The following is an 18,662-nucleotide window of genomic DNA, read 5'->3' as shown; positions in this document are numbered from 1 at the left end:
GAGTTACAATATAATGATTTAGTTTGAAAGTAATAGAAAATATTTATATGGTGTATATGAGACCATCTTTATGAGAAACATAAATTCAAGTTGGAAAAGTGCTGTTTTACTCTCAAAGAATCACTGAAAATTTAGTTTTCATAGAACTCTCCTCTATGTTAAGGTCCACAACTCTAACTCTATTATGCATCCCACTTTACAGAAAAAAAAAAAAAAATAGTATCAATATGATTTACTAATTTACTTTCAATTAGTTCATGAATTATGGAGAAAAAGCTGTCAGAATTATTATTATATTCATGTTTTATGAGAACTTGAAGTAGAGACCCTAAAGTAAGAATATGAAATTTTGGTCTTTTTAAATGTGTGTACGTTTTCATATTTTTTTACAGCAAGATTTTGTTTTGAAATATAAAAAAAGTTATTTTAATCTATATTGTAGAATAAAATACTCCACAGTTATGACACATTGAATTGACATACCATTTAAAATAAGAGTAAACAATGCTCTTTGAAAAGACACTTTTAACTGTACCACAAGCTCTTTCTGAGGTACTGTATCTTCAGAACAACTTCTTTGAACTTCCAAAATATAAAATACGAAAACAAACTTTCTTTGGTAAATTTTAGAGGGGCAATGTGAACTCTGATGTCAGAGGAATATAAAATAACTTTAAATGGTTAGACTGGCTTAGAGGTAAATGACAATGAGCCATATTATAGCATCAAAAAATGATATTTCATAGAAATATTACAAAGTGTAATTTTAAACAAAAAAGAAAACTAAAGAATAAAAATATAAAATTTATTGAGAATCTACTTTGAACACTTTTATTGAAATCAGTGTTAGTGGAGTATTTTTCTGCCTGATCATGCATCTGAGCAATGACAAATATATGCTGTTATTTTAGAGTAAAAATTCGTGAATCATAACAAATCATGGATAACATTGTGAAGAATGGGAATTCTAGAACACTTAATTGTGCTCATGAGGAACCTGTACATAGATCAAAAGGCAGTCACTCATACAGAACAAGGCAATACTGTGTGGCTTAAAGTCAAGAAAGGTGTGCATCAGAGTTGTATCCTTTCACCATACTTATTCAATCTGTTTGATGAACAAATACTCTGAGAAGCTGGACTATATGAGGAAGAACAGGGCATTAGGACTGAAGGAAGACTCATTAACAACCTGTGATATGCAGATGACACAACCTTGCTGGCTGAAAGCGAAGAAGACTTGAAGCACTTATTGATGAAGATCAAAACCACAGCCTTCAGTATGGATTACACCTCAACATAAAGAAAAAAAAATTCTCACAACTGGACCAATAAGCAACATTATGAAAAACAGAGAAAATATTGAAATTGTCAAGGATTTCATTCCACTTGGATCCACAATCAACAGCCATGGAAGCAGCAGTCAAGAAATCAAAAGATGCGTTACATTGGGCAAATGTGCTGCAAAAGACCTCCATAAAACGTTAAAAAGCAAAGATGTCACCTTGAAGACTAAGGCGTGCCTGACCCAAGCCATTATGTTTTCGATTCCCTCATATGCATGCAAAAGCTGGGTGGTGAATAAGGAAGACTGAAGAAGAATTGATGCCTTTGAATTGTGGTATTGGTGAGGAATATAGAATATACCATGGACTGCCAAAAGGCCAAAAAATAGGTCTTGGAAAAAGTGTAATGAGAATGCTCCTTAGAAGCAAGGATGGCCAGACTACATCTCACATACTTTGGACATGTTATCAGGAGAGATGAGTCCCTGGAGAAGACATCTTGCTTGGTAAAGCAGAGGGCCAGCAAAAAAGAGGAGGGCCATCAATGAGATGGATTGACACAGTGGCTACAACAATAAGCTCAAGCATCACAATTGTGAGGATGGCACAGGACCAGGCAGTGTTTCATTCTATTGTACATAGGGTCACTATGAGTTGGAACTGACTTGATGGCACCTAAAACAGCAACAACATTTTAGAGTAGTCAAATTAATCCTAGAGTAATGTGTCTTACTCAAAGAGTAGACAGTGGCGTCTATGGTTTGATTTAACACATGGGCTTGTCTATCCAAAAATATCTCCCTTCTTACCTACCCTAAGATTCTGAATATTGGAGTCACTGCTTTGTTCTAAGTCAAAAACATCATGATGAAATCTGTTAATGGAACATCCACAATCATAATGGTAAAAACTACCATTTTTGTGTACCTCTTACGTGCCGAGCACTTTAGAGACATTATTTCATTTAATCATCTCTACTGTTACCCTGCAAGATAGGTATGAATATTTCCATATCATGGGTAATGGGACAGACACATACTGACTAAACAACTGATCCAAACTCCAACACAAAACTGACAAATTAGGAGTCAAGCTAAAGTTCTTTCATTACAGTGAACACTAAACACAGTGAATAGACACAGTAAGCAAAAGTTACCATTCCTAGCCCTGGAGGTACAGTGGTTAAAGAATTCGATGGAAAGGTCAGCAGTTCAAACTACAGCTGATTCTTGGAAGCCCTATGGGGGAGTTCTGCTCTGTCCTATTGGTTGCTACCAATTGGAATCGACTTGATGGCCACAGGTTTGGTTTTGGTCGTATTTGCAATAAAGTGTATCTAGAGAAATAGGACACCCACAAGTGAATTGTTAGCAAACAAGGCTATGTGATAGTCTAAAAATCAAATGTGTATTTGAGAAGTCCAGTAATAGTCCAAAGAGTAAATAAACACTTTTTTTTATAACTTTTATTAAGCTTCAAGTGAACGTTTACAAATTCAATCAGTCTGTCACATATAAGTTTACATACATCTCACTCCCTACTCCCACTTGCTCTCCAATTCTTGAGTCAGCCCTTTCAGTCTCTCCTTTCGTGACAATTTTGCCAGCTTCTCCCTCTCTCTATCTTCCCATCCCCCCTCCAGACAAGAGTTGCCAACACAATCTCAAGTGTCCACCTGATATAATTAGCTCACTCTTCATCAGCGTCTCTCTCCTACCCACTGTCCAGTCCCTTTCATGTCTGATGAGTTGTCTTCGGGGATGGTTCCTGTCCTGTGCCAACAGAAGGTCTGGGGACCATGGCCGCTGGGATTCCTCTAGTCTCAGTCAGACCATTAAGTTTGGTCTTTTTATGAGAATTTGGGGTCTGTATCTCCTGCTCCCTCAGGGGTCCTCTGCTGTGCTCCCTGTCAGGGCAGTCATCGATTGTGGCCGGGCACCAACTAGTTCTTCTGGTCTCAGGATGATGTAGGTCTCTGGTTCATGTGGCCCTTTCTGTCTCTTGGGCTCTTAGTTGTCGTGTGGCCTTGGTGTTCTTCATTTTCCTTTGCTCCAGGTGGGTTGAGACCAATTGATGCATCTTAGATGGCCGCTTGTTAGCATTTAAGACCCCAGATGCCACATTTCAAAGTGGGATGCAGAATGATTTCATAATAGAATTATTTTGCCAATTGACTTAGAAGTCCCCGCAAACCATGTTCCCCAGACCCCCGCGCTTGCTCCGCTGAGCTTTGAAGCATTCATTTTATCCTGGAAACTTCTTTGCTTTTGGTCCAGTCCAATTGAGCTGACCTTCCATGTATTGAGTGTTGTCTTTCCCTTCACCTAAAGCAGTTCTTATCTACTGATTAATCAATAAAAAGCCCTCTCCCACCCTCCCTCCCTCCCCCCCTCGTAACCACAAAAGTATGTGTTCTTCTCAGGTTTACTATTTCTCAAGATTTTATAATAGTGGTCTTATACAATATTTGTCCTTTTGCCTCTGACTCATTTCGCTCAGCATAATGCCTTCCAGGTTCCTCCATGTTATGAAATGTTTCACAGAGTCGTCACTGTTCTTTATCGATGCGTAGTATTCCATTGTGTGAATATACCACAATTTATTTAACCATTCATCCGTTGATGGACACCTTGGTTGCTTCCAGCTTTTTGCTATTGTAAACAGAGCTGCAATAAACATGGTTGTGCATATATCTGTTTCTATGAAGGCTCTTGTATCTCTAGGGTATATTCCCAGGAGTGGGATTTCTGGTTTGTATGGTAGTTCTATTTCTAACTGTTTAAGATAACGCCAGATGGATTTCCAAAGTGGTTGTACCATTTTACATTCCCACCAGCAGTGTATGAGAGTTCCAATCTCTCCGCAGCCTCTCCAACATTTATTATTTTGTGTTTTTTGGATTAATGCCAGCCTTGCTGGTGTGAGATGAAATCTCATAGTAGTTTTAATTTGCATTTCTCTAATGGCTAATGATCGAGAGCATTTTTTCATGTATCTGTTGGCTGCCTGAATATCTTCTTTAGTGAAATGTGTGTTCATATCCTTTGCCCACTTCTTGATTGGGTTGCTTGTCTTTTTGTGGTTGAGTTTTGACAGAATCATGTAGATTTTAGAGATCAGGTGCTGGTCGGAGATGTCATAGCTGAAAATTCTTTCCCAATCTGTAGGTGGTCTTTTAACTCTTTTGGAGAAGTCTTTAGATGAGCATAGGTGTTTGATTTTTAGGAGCTCCCAGTTATCGGGTTTCTCTTCATCATTTTTGGTAATGTTTTGTATTCTGTTTATACCTTGTATTAGGGCTCCTAAGGTTGTCCCAATTTTTTCTTCCATGATCTTTATCGTTTTAGTCTTTATGTTTACGTCTTTGATCCACTTGGAGTTAGTTTTTGTGCATGGTGTGAGGTATGGGTCCTGTTTCATTTTTTTGCAAATGGATATCCAGTTATGCAGGCACCATTTGTTAAAAAGGCTATCTTTTCCCCAATTAATTGACACTGGTCCTTTGTCAAATATCAGCTGCTCATACGTGGATGGATCTATGTCTGGGTTCTCAATTCTGTTCCATTGGTCTATGTGCCTGTTGTTGTACCAGTACCAGGCTGTTTTGACTACTGTGGCTGTATAATAGGTTCTGAAGTCAGGTAAAGTGAGGCCTCCCACTTTCTTCTTCTTTTTCAGTAGTGCTTTGCTTATCCGGGGCTTCTTTCCCTTCCATATTAAATTGGTGATTTGTTTCTCTATCCCCTTAAAATATGACATTGGAATTTGGATTGGAAGTGCGTTAAATGTATAGATGGCTTTTGGTAGAATAGACATTTTTACTATGTTAAGTCTTCCTATCCATGAGCAGGGTATGTTTTCCCACTTAAGTATGTCCTTTTGAATTTCTTGTAGTAGAGCTTTGTAGTTTTCTTTGTATAGGTCTTTTACATCCTTGGTAAGATTTATTCCTAAGTATCTTATCTTCTTGGGGGCTACTGCGAATGGTATTGATTTGGTTATTTCCTCTTCGGTGTTCTTTTTGTTGATGTAGAGGAATCCAAGTGATTTTTGTACGTTTATTTTATAACCTGAGACTCTGCCAAACTCTTCTATTAGTTTCAGTAGTTTTCTGCAGGATTCCTTAGGGTTTTCTGTGTATATAATCATGTCATCTGCAAATAGTGATAACTTTACTTTTTCCTTGCCAATCCGGATACCTTTTATTTCTTTGTCTAGCCTAATTGCCCTGGCTAGGACTTTCAGCACGATGTTGAATAAGAGCAGTGATAAAGGGCATCCTTGTCTGGTTCCCGTTCTCAAGGGAAATGCTTTCAGGTTCTCTCCATTTAGAGTGATATTGGCTGTTGGCTTTGCATAGATGCCCTTTATTATGTTGAGGAATTTTCCTTCAATTCCTATTTTGGTAAGAGTTTTTATCATAAATGGGTGTTAGACTTTGTCAAATGCCTTTTCTGCATCAATTGATAAGATCATGTGGTTTTTGTCTTTTGTTTTATTTATGTGATGGATTACATTAATGGTTTTTCTGATATTAAACCAGCCTTGCATACCTGGTATAAATCCCAGTTGATCAGGGTGAATTATTTTTTTGATGTGTTGTTGGATTCTATTGGCTAGAATTTTGTTGAGGATTTTTGCATCAATGTTCATGAGGGATATAGGTCTATAATTTTCTTTTTTCGTAATGTCTTTACCTGGTTTTGGTATCAGGGATATGGTGGCTTCATAGAATGAGTTGGGCAGTATTCCGTCATTTTCTATGCTTTGGAATACCTTCAGAAGTAGTGGTGTTAACTCTTCTCTGAAAGTTTGGTAGAACTCTGCAATGAAGCCGTCCGGGCCAGGGCTTTTTTTTTGTTGGGAGTTTTTTGATTACCGTTTCAATCTCTTTTTTTGTTATGGGTCTATTTAGTTTTTCTACTTCTGAATGTGTTAGTTTAGGTAGGTAGTGTTTTTCCAGCAATTCATCCATTTCTCCTAGTTTTCAAATTTGTTAGAGTACAATTTTTCATAATAATCTGAAATGATTCTTTTAATTTCATTTGATTCTGTTGTGATGTGATCCTTCTCGTTTCTTATTCGGGTTATTTGTTTCCTTTCCTGTATTTCTTTAGTCAGTCTAGCCAATGGTTTATCAATTTTGTTAATTTTTTCAAAGAACCAGCTTTTGGCTTTGTTAATTCTTTCAATTGTTTTTCTGTTCTCTAATTCATTTAGTTCAGCTCTAATTTTTATTATTTGTTTTCTTCTGGTGCCTGATGGATTCTTTTGTTGCTCAGTTTCTATTTGTTCAAGTTGTAGGGACAGTTCTTTGATTTTGGCTCTTTCTTCTTTTTGTATGTGTGCATTTATCGATATAAATTGGCCTCTGAGCACTGCTTTTGCTGTGTCCCAGAGGTTTTGATAGGAAGTATTTTCATTCTCGTTGCTTTCTATGAATTTCCTTATTCCCTCCTTGATGTCTTCTATAAGCCAGTCTTTTTTCAGGAGGGTATTGTTCATTTTCCAGGTATTTGATTTCTTTTCCCTCGTTTTTCTGTTATTGATCTCTAGTTTTATTGCCTTGTGGTCTGAGAAGATGCTTTGTAATATTTCGATGTTTTGGACTCTGCAAAGGTTTGTTTTATGACCTAATATGTGGTCTATTCTAGAGAATGTTCCATGTGCGCTAGAAAAAAAGTATATTTTGCAGCAGTTGGGTGGAGAGTTCTGTATAAGTCAATGAGGTCAAGTTGGTTGATTGTTGTAATTAGATCTTCCGTGTCTCTATTGAGCTTCTTACTGGATATCCTGTCCTTCTCCGAAAGTGGTGTGTTGAAGTCTCCTACTATAATTGTGGAGGTGTCTATCTCACTTTTCAATTCTGTTAAAATTTGATTTATGTATCTTGCAGCCCTGTCACTGGATGCATATATATTTAATATGGTTATGTCTTCCTGATCAATTGTCCCTTTTATCATTATATAGTGTCCTTCTTTATCCTTTGTGGTGGATTTAAGTCTAAAGTCTATTTTGTCAGAAATTAATATTGCTACTCCTCTTCTTTTTTGCTTATTGTTTGCTTGATATACTTTTTTCCATCCTTTGAGTTTTATTTTGTTTGTGTCTCTAAGTCTAAGGTGTGTCTCTTGTAGGCAGCATATAGATGGATCGTGTTTCTTTATCCAGTCTGTGACTCTCTGTCTCTTTATTGTTGCATTTAGTCCATTTGCATTCAGGGTAATTATAGATAAATAAGTTTTTAGTGCTGTCATTTTGATGCCTTTTTATGTGTGTTGTTGACAATTTCATTTTTCCACATACTTTTTTGTGCTGAGGCGTTTTTCTTAGTAAATTGTGAGATCCTCATTTTCATAGTGTTTGACTTTATGTTAGTTGAGTCGTTACGTTTTTCTTGGCTTTTATCTTGAGTTATAGAGTTGTTATACCTTTTTGTGGTTACCTTATTATTTGCCCCTATTTTTCTAAGTAAAAACCTAACTTGTATTGTTCTATATCGCCTTGTATCACTCTCCATATGGCAGTTCAATGCCTCCTATATTTAGTCCCTCTTTTTGATTATTGTGATCTTTTACCTATTGACTTCCATGATTCCCTGTTATGTGTATTTTTTTTTTAATTAATCTTGATTTGTTTGTTTTTGTGATTTCCCTATTTGAGTTGATATCAGGACGTTCTGTTTTGTGACCTTGTGTTGTGCTGATATCTGATATTATTGGTTCTCTGACCAAACAATATCCTTTAGTGTTTCCTGTAGCTTTGGTTTGGTTTTTGTAAATTCTCTAAACTTGTGTTTGTCTGTAAATATCTTAATTTCGCCTTCATATTTCAGAGAGAGTTTTGCTGGATATATGATCCTTAGCTGGCAGTTTTTCTCCTTCAGTGTTCTGTATATGTCGTCCCATTCCCTTCTTGCCTGCATGGTTTCTGCTGAGTAGTCTGAACTTATTCTTATTGATTCTCCCTTGAAGGAAACCTTTCTTTTCTCCCTGGCTGCTTTTAAAATTTTCTGTTTATCTTTGGTTTTGGTGAGTTTGATGACAATATGTCTTGGTGTTTTTCTCTTTGGATCAATCTTAAATGGGGTTCGATGAGCATCTTGGATAGATATCCTTTCGTCTTTCATGATGTCAGGGAAGTTTTGTGTCAGGAGTTCTTCAACTATTTTCTCTGTGTTTTCTGTTCCCCCTCCCTGTTCTGGGACTCCAATCACCCGCAGGTTATCCTTCTTGATAAAGTCCCACATAATTCTTAGGGTTTCTTCATTTTTTTAAATTCTTTTGTCTGATTTTTTTTCAGCTATGTTGGTGTTGATTCCTGGTCCTCCAGATGTCCCAGTCTGCATTCTAATTGCTCGAGTCTGCTCCTCTGACTTCCTATTGCGTTGTCTAATTCTGTTATTTTATTGTTAATCTTTTGGATTTCTACATGTTGTCTCTCTATGGATTCTTGCAACTTATTAATTTTTCCACTATGTTCTTGAATAATTTTTTTGAGTTCTTCAACAGTTTTATCGGTGTGTTCCTTGGCTTTTTCTGCAGTTATCCTAATTTCATTTGTGATATCTTTAAGCATTCTGTAAATTAGTTTTTTATATTCTGTATCTGATAATTCCAGGATTGTATCTTCATTTGGGAAAGATTTTGATTCTTTTGTTTGGGGGGTTGGAGAAGCTGTCATGGTCTGCTTCTTTAAGTGGTTTGATATGGATTGTTGTGTCTGAGCCATCACTGGGAAACTAGTTTTTCCAGAAAATCCGCTAAAAAAAAAAAATGCAGTCAGACCCCTATCAGAGTTCTCCCTCTGGCTCAGGCTATTCGGATGTTAATGAAGCCGCCTGGGGAGGGTGGGGGAGGGAACAGAGAGATAGGAGAGTAGCACCTCCGAATATAGCCAGAGTTGCTTGTCTTGCTTGGAATGACTATTATATCTGAGATTCCCGCGGGCGCGTCGCCTATGTGTGCTGGCTGTGTGGAGATTGCCCCCGGGGGGTCTGGCCCGCTGGAGTCACGGTCAGATCCTCCGCTTCCAGCCCCACGCCCAGGGTCAAGGCTCCCCTACTGGGACGGTGTATTCTCGACTCCAAAATCAGTCGCTGCCTCCCGGGGAATTCTCGTCCCTCCAGCCGCGTGGCCGTGCTGCCTCCGCGAACCAGTTGGGCCTCCTCCCGGGGTTAGTTCAGATGGGTGGAGCAGCTCCCCGTGCTTGTGCTGTGACCGAGTGTCCCGGCTGGGACGCTGTTCTCCCCTCTCCAATACCAGTCGCTGCCTCCCGGGGACTTCTCCTATCGGCTGCGTCCCATGCCGCCCAAGCGACCCGGCTGGGCCCCTTCCCAGGGTTAGTTCAGGGGGGTGGAGCAGCTCTCCATGTTTATGCCGTACCTGCATCCAGTCCAAATCCCGGTGGGACGGTTCTCCAGCTGGGACGCTGCTCTTCCTGCTCCAAGACCAGTCACTGCCTCCCGGGGTCTTCTCCTACCGGCTGCGTCCCACGCCGCCCGCTAAATAAACACTTTTAAGAGAAATGATCAAGAAAAGCTTCATGACAGTAGAATTGGAATTCGGTGTTGAATGATGGAGAGAACTTTGGAAGAGGGAGAGGGCAGGAGGGAGAGAGAGAGAAAGAGAGACTTGACGGCAATGGGTTTTGTTTTTGTTTTGTTTTAAGAAGAGAAGAGAGAACTCTCTGGCTGGCAGTTAGGAAACCAGGTAAAGTTGGCATTTTATGTAAGAAGACATTTTGAACATGTACATGTGTGAGTATCACACGTTAACACTTTTTTAAAAAAAGTTTATTGTGTGTTAAGTGAAAACACATGTTAAAACTTATCATCCTTTTTCTTTCTTTTTACTGTACTTTAGGTGAAAGTTTACTGAGCAAACTAGTTTCTCATTAAAAAATTAATTCACATATTGTTTTGTGACATTGGTTGCCAACCCCACAACATACCAACACTCTCCCCTTCTACAATTTTGGGTTCCCTATTATAAGCTTTCATGTCCCCTCCTGCCTTCTCGTCCTTGACCCTGGGCTGATGTGCCCATTTAGTCTCGTTTTGTTTTATGGGTCTGTCTAGTCTTTGGCTGAAGGGTGAACCTAAGGAGTGACTTCATTACTGAGCTATAATAGTGTTTGGAGACCATACTCTTGGGGTTTCTACAGTCTCTGTCAGACCACTAAATCTATTTTTTTTTTTTTTGTGAGTTAGAATTTTATTCTACATTTTTTTCCAGCTCTCTCGGGGAATCTCTATTGTGATCACTGTCTGAGCAGTCAGTGGTAGTAGCCAGACACCATCTAGTCGTGCTGGACTCAGTCTGGTGGAAGCTGTGGTAGCTGTGGTCCATTAGTCTTTTGGACTAATCTTTCCCTTGTGGCTTTGTAAACCTTATTATCCTTTAATATTTCATGATGTAATTGATAAGAGAATGCTGTAATGGGAAGATATTGAGAAAAGTAAAAAAGTGAATTTTTTTTTTTTTTTTTTTTGTGCTTGTAAGGGGAGGTAAATTGGTTGGAGGGTATAATACCGGGCCTGAATAATTAGAAAGCATCAGAAAGACAGTAGACATTTTGTGGAAAAAAGATGAATGAAGAGAAATTACAAAAAGAAAAAAAAATAGTTATTCGCAATTTTTTCTTCCTTAAAATTACCCCAAATTATATAATATGCATGGAAGAACCAGAGAAAATAAAAGGGCCAAGGAAAAGTTTTAAGTTAATATTTATTATTTCTATGTACCGGGTATAATGACAAATATTTTATGTATGTTGTTTTATTTAAATCACTCGACAAGTGCATAAGGTTGGTCTTTTAATGCTGCCACTTTACAAGTAAAAAATCTGAAATAAAAAAGAGATTAAGTAACTTTTCCAAGATCTCAGAGCCAGTTAGTGGCAGATATTGAACTTTAACTCCAAAACTTGGGCTCGTCAACACCACAAATACTACTGCCCAAACAAAAAACCAAACCCATTGCCGTTGAGTCGATTCCAACTCATAGTGACCCTATAGGACAGAGTAGAACTGCCCCATAGGGTCTCCAACCAACAACTGGTGGATTCGAACTGCTGACCTTTTGCTTAGCAGCCATAGCTCTCCGTAGCTCTTAACCACTGGCCACCAGGTTTCCAAAAACAACTGAGATGATAGAAAATTCTAGGCTTTGTAAGAAAGATCATTCTAAGGGTAATATAATTTATTCATTTTATGGCATACTTTGCTACAAGGTCTAGTTTAATTCTGAATTAATTTTTAAAATTTTATCATAGCATATTTCATGATTACCTGCTGCAACATTTTATCTACAAGGTTAATATTGCCATTTGTCTGAATTAATTTTGAATTTCACAATAGAATCCTTCTTGTTTTCTGATTTAAATTTATTACTGCTACCAGTGTCCATAAAGGCTGAATTAGTTTGGTCTTGCCAAAAACCAAACCAAGCCAAACAATGAAAAACCCAAAACAAAACCTATCCATTAAAGGAATAGATGATAAAATAGCCTTCTGCTGCATGTTGAAAAACTGCCAAAAGAAAACCTGTAAATAAGAGGTCCTTAGAAGATGTTGGAAACCCTGGTGGCTAGTGGTTAAGTGCTACCGCTGCTAACCAAAGGGTCGGCAGTATGAATCTGCCAGGCGCTCACTGGAAACTCTTTGGGGCAGATCTACTCTGTCCTCTAGGGTCACTATGAGTCGGAATCTACTCGAGGCACTGGGTTTGTTTTTTTTTTTTTTTTGTAAAATACCTTTTTTAATTTCCAATTTAGGAAATCTCTGTGAACCAAAGCTTTAATTACTATCATCAGTCTCTGTGATGTTTAAACTCAGTAGCTTCTACTCCGAGGAAAAAATTGCAGTTTGACAATAGGAATGTAAAACTACTCATTAAGCCTCCCAGGCTTTGTTCTCTGAAACTTTTACTAAAAATTTGAATTGTTACATTTAGTTTTAACTCTAGTAAGAAACAATATGAGAATATGAAAACTCTGGGACATCAAAAATATACAGATTTCATTTCTTCTTTAAGGATTACAGTCTTTATTTGAACATAAAAATGATCATGTGTATTTTGCAAGTAGCTGTCTAAAACAAAGTCCACAAATTTGGGGTTTTATTTAACTCTGTATTATACTATTAAACATACATGTTAAACATTTTATACTGTTTAACATATATGTTAAACATATTATACTGTTTAATATATGTTAAACATATTATACTGTTTAACATATTATACTGTTTAACATATGTCAAACATATCAGGTTATAAGAAATGACTAATACACGTTTTTTAAATCCTGAAGTTTTTCTTCACTGAGTTACAGGCAAATATCTTATGTTGTCAAACTATCTCTTTCATACAACAGGATCAATAATAAGTCTTAAACTTTAATGAATATAAGAATAGGCCAGGGAGTTAATTAAAAATACAAATTGCCCATCCTACCCCCCAATATTTTAATTGAGTACATCTAGAATGAGGCTCAGGAGTGTATGTTTAATAAATACTTCAGTATGTTTCATGTAGGAACTCTGCAGATCATACTTGGCAAAATAATGATGAAAAAACTTTTGCCAAAGTTTTAGACCTTAACAGAAAGATTAAGTAGTAAATTTGTATTTAAATTTAAAGATTCGTGTTTGGTATTGTAATCTGTTTTGCTGTTAAAATCCCAGCCTGGTAATCAGCTTGAGAACAACTAGAAACCTGAATAAAACATGTCAGTTTGAACACATTGGAGTGCTACCCAGCCAGTAAGAAAAAGGATGAGACTGATGTTTGACATTGCTTTTCGTCTCTCCAGGTGGCCAAGATGTTAACGATCTGAGCAAAATTTTCAGTAATCTTATAGATCATGGAAAATTTGGAGTTCTAGGTCCCATAAGGAGGAAGGACTGTGGTGAATATCTCTGGTTTTCATTTGAGTGCCTTTATCAAAGGGCTACATCCTAGAAATCAGAACTAGAGCAGTTCGTACCAAAGATTGAAGCACAGCTTCACTTTAGCTCATTCCTACTGCATATTCCCCCAACCCCACTCAGATACAGGATGGAACAACCAGTTGCCATCAAGTCGATTCCACTTCATGATGACCCCTTGTGTTTCAGAGAACTGCGCTCTGTAGGCTTTCAGTGGTTGTGATCTTTGGGTTGTAGACCTCCAGGCCTTTCTTCTGAGGTGATAATACATAAGATATTTGCTTCTGGGTGTGTTCAAGTGTCTTTTGGTTAGTAGCCGAGCGCTAAACTGTTTGCACCACCTAGGGACTCCTACAGGAATGAATAAAGAACAATAAAATTAACAAATCTGTGAGTAAATCTAAGTTAAATTTTTAAAAATAAAATCATTCTTTTGGGGTTTAAAATATGTATAGCATTAAAAAGACCCTAGCACAAAAGGCAAAACTAGACTAAATGGAATTAAAGTTCTCAGACTTCTGCATGCTCTGAGAGGTAGTAGAAGTATTAATTTTTATTAGACTTTAATAAGTCAAAGATGCATTTGTTAATTATTAGATTTGTGAGGATTATAATGAGTAGGGTATTAGAAAAGTGAGTGATAAAATTAGTTAATCTAAACAAAAAAGACAAGACAGAAAACAACAGATGGAATAAACAGAAAACAAGTAGAAGATGATAAATTTAAACCAAAACATAACTGTAATTAAACTGAATGTAAACATACCAAATCCTCATATTAAACACATCTTTGCCAGACTGTATAATATAAACAAACCCAAATATATACTGCTTACAAAGAGTCATACCTTTAATATGAGTGAATAGAAAAGTTGAAAGTAAAGTAACGGATAAAGATACACCATGAAAACATTACCTAATAGGTAGCTGAAATAGCTGTGGTAATATCTGACTAACTAGACTTTAAAGTTAAAAGCATTATAATGATGTGTGTGTATTATACATATGTGGTAAATATATATATATCGTACATACATATTGCAATATATAACAACGTATTGCACTATAGATGTTATATATTACAATATATATATATTGCAACAAGATTTACCAATTATAAATATTTATGAACCAAATAACATAATTACCAAACATATAAGACAAAGACTGACAGAAATAAAAGGACAAATAAAGTAACCCACAAAATCATAATTGAAAATTTTAATACTTTTTGATAATGGATAAAACAGGTAGACAAACAAAATAAGGATATAAAAGATTTGAACAGCATAATTATCAAATTTGATCTGATTTACATGTATAGAACACTGAACTGAATAGCAGCTGAAAAGTTTTCATATGTATGAGAAACATATACCAAAATTGACTATATTCTGTTTCATAGAACTAAAGATTGTCAAATTTCAAAGGATTGAATTTATACATAGAATTTTATCTGCCAACAATAGAATTAAGCCATATATCAATAGCAAAAAAAAAATTAAGTTTTTAAGTGTTTGGAAAATAAGAAAAGCATATCTGATAAATCTCTAGGCTTATAAGATATCATCTTTTTGTTGTTGTTGTTGTTATGTGCTGTCGAGTTGGTTCCAACTCATAGAAACCCTGTGTACGACAGAATGAAACAATGCCCGGCCCTGTGCTAGCCTCACTATAGTTGTATGCTTGAGCCCATTGTTGCTGCCACTGTCAATCCATCCCCTTGAGGGTCTTCCTCTTTTTCGCTGACCCCCTACTTTACCAAGCATGATGTCCTCCTCCAGGGACTGATCCTTCCTGATAACATGTCCAAAGTATGTGATATGTAGTCTCTCTATCTTTGCTTGTAAAGAGCATTCTGTCCGTATTTCTTCTGGAAGTCCATGGTATATAGTCAATATTTTTTGCCAACACCATAATTAAAAGGAGTCAATTCTTCTCACGTTGATCTAGGATTAATTTGACTACTCTAAAATATCATTGTTGTTGTTGTTAGGTGCCGTCAAGTCGGTTCCAACTCTTAGTGACCCTATGTACAACAAAATGAAACACTGCCCAGTCCTGTGTCAAAGGCGTCAATTCTTCAGTAGTCCTTATTCATTGTCCAGCTTTTGCATGCATATGAGGGGATTGAAAACATCATGGCTTGGGTCAGGTGCACCTTGGTCCTTAAAGTGACATCTTTGCTTTTTAACACTTTAATGAGGTCCTTTGCAGCGGATTTGCCCAATGCAATGCATCACTTGATTTCTTGACAGCTGCTTCCATGGGCGTTGATTGTGGATCCAAGTAAAACAAAATCCTTGACAACTTCAGTCTTTTTTTCCATTTATCATGATGTTGCTTACTGGTCCAATTGTGAGAAATTTTGTTTTTTTTTATGTTGAGGTGTTGTTGTTCGTATGGAAGGCTGTGGTCTTTGATCTTCATCAGTAACAAGTTCTCTTCACTTTCAGCAAGGAAGGTTCTATCATCTGCACATCACAGATTGTTAATAAGTCTTCCTCCAATCCTGATGCCATGTTCTTCTTCATATAGTCCAGCTTCTTGAATTATTTGTTCAGCATACAGATTGAGTAAGTATGGTGAAAGGATACAACCCTGACACACACCTTTCTTGACTTTAAACCACACAGTATCTCCTTGTTCTGTTTGAATGACTGCATTTTGATTTATGTATAGGTTCCTGATGAGCACAATTAAGATTTCTGTAATTCCCATTCTTTGCAATGTTATTCATGGTTTGTTATGATCCACACAGTCGAATGCTTTTGCATAGTCAATAAACACAGGTAAACATCTTTTGGGTATTCTCTGCTTTCAGCCAAGATCCATCTGACATCCATCCACATCCTGTTCTGAATTTGGCATGAATTTCTGGCAGTTCCTGGTTGATGTACTGCTGCAATCACTTTTGAATGATCTTCAGCACAATTTTATTTGTGTGTGATATTAATGATATTGTTCAATTATTTCTAAGTTGTTTTGGATCGCCTTTCTTTGGAAACCACACAAATATGGATCCCTTCCAGTCAGTTGGCCAGGTAGCTGTTTTCCAAATTTTTTGGCATAGATGAGTGAGCACCTCCAGCACTGCATTCATTTGTTGAATACATTATTGTATACTAGTACACAATAAATACATGGTGAATTAAAGAATATATCAAAGCATAATCATCACACTTCTAATGGGAATATCCTTTTCTCTCTTATGTTTTCACCTGTCTTATTGCCCCCATTTAACTTTCACAATATAGTTTGTAAAGAAGTTGGAAAAAATAATTTCATTTCACTCATGAAACAAAAAGTAAGTCAAAGGGAGATGAAATGTTCAAGATGCTTGCCCTAAATCTTATGATTTCTCATACTCTAATTGTTTTCTTTGTAGTTTCAAACAAGATTTTTGACATTGTTCTTATGAAGACTTTACTATCTTCGGTAATGTTTTTCTAAATTCAGGATGAAATTTATATTAAGCCAAGGCTAGGTTGTCCAGTATCTAGATTGCAATGATTCATATGATTATTTGACTATTTCAATTCTATGTAGTGTTAAGTCTTATTTAAATACAAAAGAAGCATTTTCATGTTTGCTAAGTATGTGTGAATATTTCCATAATAGCTAGCAAATGATTTATAATAGATTCTAAAATAATGAATTCTAGGAATGAATAAAAAGGACAGTCATTTGGAAAACATTTTATAAGAAACCCATATGAATTTTAAAATACTCTTTCTATCATAAAGATGCTGCTCTTATAAATACAAGGTGAAAATAAATTAATAATGAGAGGGAAATACTGACACTATTTTTTGTTAAATAAATTCTTTCTATTTATCTTAGAAACCTCACTTAATTGGCATCCCCTTGCCAACACTCTCCAGTAATAGAGTACTGCATCTGTACTTTTATTCATCTTTAACTCACAAATTGAGAATTGCCTTCATTTTCTTGGCAGGAGTAGTTTTTCTTCTTTAAATTGCAGCATAGCTTTCAATAATAAAGTTGCTTAATTTCAGCCTTCCTTATTTTTTCACTTAGGTTATGTTAGTATTCTTTTATCTACTTGTACAAAAGTTTTAGTTACTCTGAATTTTTTATTCATATAGTCATTAATTTATTCATTCTTTCAATACTTATTGCGTGGAAACTATTGATAACAAACTTGGGAAGTACATGATATTTGCTGCCAGGAATTTCAGAGTCTACTGGAGGCTGGAGTCTAAGAGAAGATGAACGAGGATTCATATAGGAGGGGAAGTGCCAAGTCTTTACAAATAAGGACAAATAATATCAACTCATAACAAACCTATGTGTATTCGTATGTTGTTGTTGCTGTTGTTAGGTGCCGTCGAGTCGGTTCTGACTCATAGTGACCCTATGCAAAACAGAACGAAACACTGCCTGGTCCTGCGCCATCCTTACAATCCTTGTTATGCTTGAGCGCATCGTTGCAGCCACTGGTAAATCCACCTCGTTGAGGGTCTTCCTCTTTTCCGCTGACCCTGTACTCTGCCAAGCACGATGTCCTTCTCCAGGGACTGATCCCTCCTGACAACACGCCCAAAGTATGTAAGATGCAGTCTCGCCATCCTTGCCTCTAAGGAGCATTCTGGCTCTACTTCTTCTAAGACAGATTTGTTCGTTGTTTCGGCAATTCATGGTATATTCAATATTCTTTGCCAACACCACAGTTCAAAGGCGTCAATTCTTCTTCGGTCTTCCTTATTCATAGTCCAGCTTTCACACACATATGATGTGATTGAAAACACCATGGCTTGGGTCAGGCGCACCTTAGTCTTCAGGTGATGACATCTTTGCTCTTCAACACTTTGAAGAGGTCCTTTGCAGCAGAAAGAAAAATGTGTATTCATATATCTAGTTTTAAAAGCAATGGAAGAAATTTAAGGACTGATGAAGTAAAGATTCAAAATGCAATATATTTTAAGTTTCCTATACAGATTTACACTAGAAAACATTAAAAGAAAGCAAACTCAAACAACCAGCCTGGATGTTTGTTGCTCTGTAGGCACAATTTTTTCATTTTTCAGGAATTTTGGAATATGGACCATAGATGTAAGTTTGCAGATGAACTTCATTTTTGGAATGACTGACAATACTTGATCTCCTAAACATCAAACACTGTGTCTTGGTCATATAATATTACGAGGGCATAACAAAATTTCTACAAAAAGTAGATATACAATAACATCTGTTGAATGTTTTATTGGCTTGGAATTTATTATAACCCACACTCAAAAACAATGATTTTTGACTCAAACTACGTGAACCTACATCCATGGCTAAATTTCAGGAGGCTTGTGAACTCCTTGTAATGTCGGCAAACATTTATATGTTTATGAGTGTTTTTCAGAGAGTTAGGGGGCAAAGATTCCTCATGGTATATTGAAAATGATCCATTGAGGCTTGGAGAAAATATTATAAAT

This window comes from Elephas maximus, chromosome 1 (assembly GCF_024166365.1).
Source record: "Elephas maximus indicus isolate mEleMax1 chromosome 1, mEleMax1 primary haplotype, whole genome shotgun sequence".
Taxonomy (NCBI): Eukaryota; Metazoa; Chordata; class Mammalia; order Proboscidea; family Elephantidae; genus Elephas; species Elephas maximus.
Note: the sequence above shows the minus strand (reverse complement) of the source record.